Raw genomic sequence first — 6,271 nt, 5'->3', positions numbered from 1 at the left:
TTCTTGCCATCTTCCTTTAGTGCCCCATACAATGAATATTTTATATAACCACTATCAAAACTGTATGAAGCTCCCAGCTTTGTATCCTTTAGTAGACTTTTATTCATTTTGTTCTCTCATTAATTTATTTCAGCTTCTAGTTGTTCTCTAAGACTCAGTTTAGACCTTAGTTCTTTAGCAATTCTTCCCAGATTTTAGCTGTGTTACCCATACCCGTCACTGTTTCAAGAGCATCCTAGGCATGGCAATACTGAGCTTTGGCAATGGTAGCAGTTTAGATATAGTGTTAGCTGTACAATTCCTGTTTAGGCAGGAACGAGGAAACCATTTCAGCAAGGTGATCTGCAGAGATTTTTGACACATTTATCAGAATAGGGCTCAGTATTGATTAGGAATTGCATTTGATTCTCAAGCTAAGAAATCTCTTGCTTGTATGACCCATTACTGGTGGAAATAACATCAACCTACCATCTGTACTCCTGTGCTGAGGCTTGCCCCCATGTACCACACATAGCCCCAAAAGCTTTAAGTGTGTAAACATTAGCTTGCTAAGGTCCCCTCAGTGAGAATAAACTTATCAACCCCACTTTCCATCTGAGACATATTGAGATTATTTTAATTTCTTGTATATCCCCACCTCTCTCAAGACTTCTTACTTTCTGTTTTTATCTTTTCTATTTTTTCTTTTCTCTCTCTTTCTCCTTTTCTTTCTTAACTGTTTTAGCTCCATATGTATTTATTCTCCCTAAAAGATTATCATTTATATTTCTGCCAGTTCTGATTTTCATATTTCCAAATCAGCCTCTGCTTTGTTCCCTATTGACTTATTTGGGTTTAATTTATTTCTAGCAAGTTGTAGTCTCAATGTTTAATTCATTTAATTATTTTTCTCATTGTACTAATATAAGTATTTAAGTCTAAATATTTCTCTTGAGCAATGTCTTTAGCTTTCGGTCATATTGCCTGAATGAATTCCATGCTTCAGTTCTGAGATACTATATTTGAAATCATTTGAAGTCTGCAGGATTACCTCACTGAAATGGTTTCTCCTATTCATTCCTACACAGATCCTTGTCCATAATTTTCCTACTCCTGTCACTTCAGCTTCATTATGAATATTATCATCATTTCTTAAGAGTGAGACAAGTGGCTATTTGAATACCTTCACTATGCTGATCAAATATATTGAATGGATAATTCCTTAGAATACTCACGAGATCATTTTCAAAATTCCTTTTGGTATTCATTTCAAAATTCATTTTCAAAATTCTAGAAGACTCACAAATCATTTTCAAAATGGCATCCTCTGGCTAGAAAGAAAACTCTGAAGATAATAGCAATAGAACACCTTGAAGTAATTACAACATCTCTAGTGCACTAGGTACAGTGGAAAGAAAACTGATGAGAACACAGAAAGGTGAGGTTTGATTAAGCATATAAGCATCTTTTACTGAATGTAAGATGCCATGAAGCTTAGTACTGATGGTGTCTTGTGGCATTACTAAATACTAACATTTGTTCTTTCTAAATTTATTATCAATGAAACTTACAATTTTTGCATTTGCATTTGTCTATGTGAATTTAAGGAAGCATTTCTAAATAATATATGTAGCATATAATATATTAAATAAACCTAAAAGTATTTGAATATATAATTATAAATAATACTACATATATTATAAATATATAATTTTCATGACCCTACCCACTTCCATTAATGATTCATGAATATTTGTAAAGGGAGCTTTTGACATTATTTCAGAGAATATACTACATACATTTACAAGCTATGAGTTCATTGGCCTTTTATTTTAAATGGAGACACAAATAAAATAAAACCCTACAACTCTAGTAAGAGTTAAAAAAATGAAAAAACGGTATACAAAGTTCAGAAGATGCTGTTTTGGGTAGTTAAAGGCAAACATTCCGTGCAAAAATCTAACATAAATCTGAATGAAGACTACATTAAAGCACCCCTCACCCCAGTTTGATCTTGAGTAAGAATGTTACTTGGCAGTTCTGGCCTCCTGGATCTCATTCTGTGAAACAAGTTGACCTGAACATGCAGATAATCCTCCTACCCTTAGCTTCAAATTACTAGGTAAAAGCATATGTCATAATGCAAGGCCATGAAGCACAAATGTATAATGCAGTCCTTGTGCCAGAACTTACAATGTGCCAAATTTCTTCTAGTAGTTAATCATGGAAAGAAAATTGATGTGGGATTCCCCTCTGTATGCTGTGATTACCATTAATGAATAAAGAACACTGGCTTGGTCTGATAGGGTAAACAGAGCTAGGCAGAGAACACTAAACTGAATTTGGGGAGGAAGAGGATGAGTCAGAGAGAAGTCATGAAGTCCTGCCGGAATCGAAGGGAAATTTACCCAGTATACCACAGCCACATGGTGATACACAGATTGATGTAGATGGGTTAAATTAAGATGTAATTGTTATCCAATAAGAAGCTAGAATTTATGGACCAAGCAGTATTTTAAATAATATAGTTCTGTGTGATTATTTTGGGTCTGAGCTACTGGACAGCTGGGAAACAAACAAGCAACCTATTACAACAGAAAATAGAGAGCTGAAGCTTTGTTTGTATAACAAATATCAGAAGTTGTATATATTAAATGAGAAGAATATGAGACACAAAAGCATTTAACAGTCTTGTTAAAGGGTATATGTGACGTTTCAAAGCAGAAAACTTGTGAAATAGCCTTTTACCATAAGTTTTATCTTTTACTTTAACTATTATATGTAGAGGTAAGTATGTGTGTATATGTGCATGAATGAACACGTGTATGTGTGTATGTGTTTGTGTGTATATGAGTACAGTTGCCCACAGAGGCCAGAGGATTCAACTCCCATGGAGTTATAGAGCTGAGGTTAAGAAAAATGTAATCTACCTCACACAGGATCTGAGAAATAATTGTATGTCTTCTATGAGAGCAGAAAGTGTTTTAATGGCCGAGCCACCTCTCGGGCCCCCATAAAATAATTTTTATAATCACTTACTGAATATGATATGGCCATAGGAGAGAAGGGGTCTAAGAAGGATTGTGCTAAACTTTGGATAGCTACTTCAATGCATTTCTTTTATCTTGAAAAAAAAAAAACAAAAACAAAAAATAAATACAGAAAGCATCTATGTGTTTAAAAAATTGAAGTTGCTGTTCACTGAACTCATTTTATTTTATTTATTAATAAAGTATATTTGCTGCCAGCAGTCCTCTTGCTGAAAACACCCACTCTGAGAACAACTAGGGGCTAGAGATATGGTTCAGTAGCTAAGAGCACTTGATCTTGCATAGGACTTGTGATCAATTTCCAGTCCTCACATGGATGTCCACAGTTCTCCATAACTTTAGTTCTAGGATGCATATGATCACAGATATATATCTGAGCAAGACACCTATGCACACATAGTAAATCAATGAATCTTAGCAATATTTTTCATAAAAAGAACATTTGGTATGAAAATAAGAACACTAGATATAATTTTTACATTGACTACAAAACTCAAATAATAACATCACATAATATATTCAGAAGTAATTGAAACTCTGCCCAAATTAGTACTTCAAAATCTATTTCAGAAATGATTTTCATATCTCTGGTAAAAAAAGTTTTCAAAAACTTTAAAATAATAAGTTTTAAAAGTTATTTATTTAATTCTGATTATCCATTTTACTTAATTCCTATTTGCTTTAAAAACACATTTTCTCTAAACATTGAACTCATTTGAGATACTATGATTATAATATTTTACATTAATATGCTAATTTCTTTAAAATTATACTCAATTGAAATACATAAGGCTTTAACTACTATAAACTTAATTAGGCTAATTAAAATACTATCTCATTTTAGTTTTACTATACACTTATTCCATTATCATTTAATGGTTTTCATAATAATATTACAATATTATCTACTGAACACACTTCTTTTCTAAAACATTAGTTTTATGGTTATGTTCGTTAAAAATATCAATCAGCTGCACTCCCACTGAGGATTGGCCTGATTTTCTTTAGTTGTATAACATCTTCCAGGAGCGAGATCCTACCAACATCAAATGGGGTGATGCCGGCACCGAGTATATTGTGGAGTCGACCAGTGTCTTTACCACCATGGAGAAGGCTGGGGCCCACTTGAAGGGTGGAGCCAAAAGGGTCATCATCTCTGCCCCTTCTGCGGATATCCCCATGTTTGTGATGGGTGTGAACCATGACAAGTATGACAATTCCCTCAAGATTGTCAGCAATGCTTCCTGCACCACCAACTGCTTGGCCCACTTGGCCAAGGTCATCCATGATATCTTTGGCATCATGGAAGGACTCATGACCACAGTCCATGCCAACACAGCCACCCAGAAGACTGTGGATGGCCCTTCTGGGAAGCTGTGGCGAGACGGCCGTGGCGCTGCCCAGAACATCATCCCTCCATCCACTGGCGCTGCCAAGGCTGTGGGCAAAGTCATCCCAGAGCTGAACGGGAAGCTCACGGGCATGGCCTTCTGTGTTCCTACCCCCAATGTGTCTGTCGTGGATCTGACATGCCGCCTGGAGAAAGCCGCCAAATATGACAACATCAAGAAGGTGGTGAAGCAGGCATGTGAGGGCCCACTAAAGGGCATCCTGGGCTACACTGAGGACCAGGTTGTCTCCTGTGACTTGAACAGTGACTCTCACTCTTCCACCTTCCCATACTGGGGCTGGCATTGCTCTCAATGACAACTTTGTGAAGCTCATTTCCTGGTACGACAATGAATTTGGCTATAGCAACAGAGTGGTGGACCTCATGGCCTACATGGCCTCCAAGGAGTAAGAAGCCCGCCCTGGACCACCCATCCCAGCAAGGACACAGCAAGAGAGAGGCCATAGGCTGCTGAGCAGTCCCTGTCCTAACTCAACCCTTGACACTGAGCATCTCCCTCACAGTTTCTATCCCAGACCCCCAGAATAGCAGGAAGGGCTTAGGCAGCTCTACTCTCTTGAATACCATCAATAAAGTTCATTGCACCTCTCAAAAAAAAAACTACTCTATAAACTAATACCAAATTATTATTTCAGTCATAATAAATATTACCGACTAATTTCACTAAGAAAATAGACTTTGTTGACTTGTCTGTAAAGTGCTGTGTGGAAGTGTCATTGAGATATCATCCAAACTGTCCAGTATGGTTGGAAGAGCAGCAACTCTAACAAGTGGACAGGAGACATCTGTCTTTGTCAGTTTCTGAGGAATGAAAGGTTTGCGTGAACATATATGACCTAGGTTTTCTTATGCTTCAGTCTCCTATTATGTCGAAAGTTGTGATGCAAGGAATGCACTACATTTTGAAGCAAATATGTATTTGCACATATTCCTCCTCTGCCTTGTCACCCAAGACATTTCCTGGGTATCCTGGTTGGCTCTGTTCTTTGAATACCCCTTAAAAGATATATTTCTTGCTTATATCTGCATCTACCATCTTGTACAACAATACAAACCATTTATTAGTCTCCACACAATGCGAGACAACAAACTAACTCATATATATCCTTGACAATTTCTCCATATTTCCCAACAAGTTTAAAATTGCTATACATACATTAGATGCAGAGAAAACAAGAGATTCTCTTTTTTTCTTTCTGGTTTGTGTGTAGTTTCTTAGAATTCATGATAATTAAACATGACTTTCTCCTGGATTTCACCCAACATCATTCAGCTTCTAAAGCACAGAATTTTTTTCAAGTTCGGTTGAAGAAATAAATTAACAAACAGATATATTCTACTGGGTGTGTAACTCTCTGTACACACACACACAGAGACACACACATGCACACACATGCACACACATGCACATACTCACGCACCCCCTATACACACACACAAACACACATGCACACACATGCACATACTCACGCACCCCTAATACACACACACACACACACACACACACACACACATACACACAGTCACAAAATACATCATACAAGTAGTTGAACTAAAGATTTAAAAGGAAGAAAAAGAAAATGAGATAAAATAAGTAAAAGATTGCAAAAGTACTGAGCTAAAGTGTATTTTCCAGGCACCCTTTACTCAGTAGATGATTAAATGAGAATGAATATTAAAGAAGAAAGAATCTTCTGCCAACCTCCACTTACGTCTCCACTTTTGCCTGTACACTGTGTCTTTCTGTCTTGAATGTTCTAGCCTTTAATTATCTATGTTTGATCTACCCTTTGACATCTGACAGCAGATCAAGAAATGATGGCATTCTTGT

The 6,271-nt window shown here is 36.6% G+C and overlaps 1 pseudogene; it reads left to right on the top strand.

The window, feature by feature from the left end:
• The first annotated feature begins 241 nt into the window (after window positions 1–241).
• LOC119808873 lies at window positions 242–4,830 on the top strand (annotated as a pseudogene).
• The last annotated feature ends 1,441 nt before the right edge of the window (window positions 4,831–6,271 follow it).

The sequence above is a fragment of the Arvicola amphibius genome, chromosome 1 (genome assembly GCF_903992535.2).
Source record: "Arvicola amphibius chromosome 1, mArvAmp1.2, whole genome shotgun sequence".
In the NCBI taxonomy this organism is placed as follows: domain Eukaryota; kingdom Metazoa; phylum Chordata; class Mammalia; order Rodentia; family Cricetidae; genus Arvicola; species Arvicola amphibius.
Note: the sequence above shows the minus strand (reverse complement) of the source record. Positions and strands in the feature narration are given on the sequence as shown.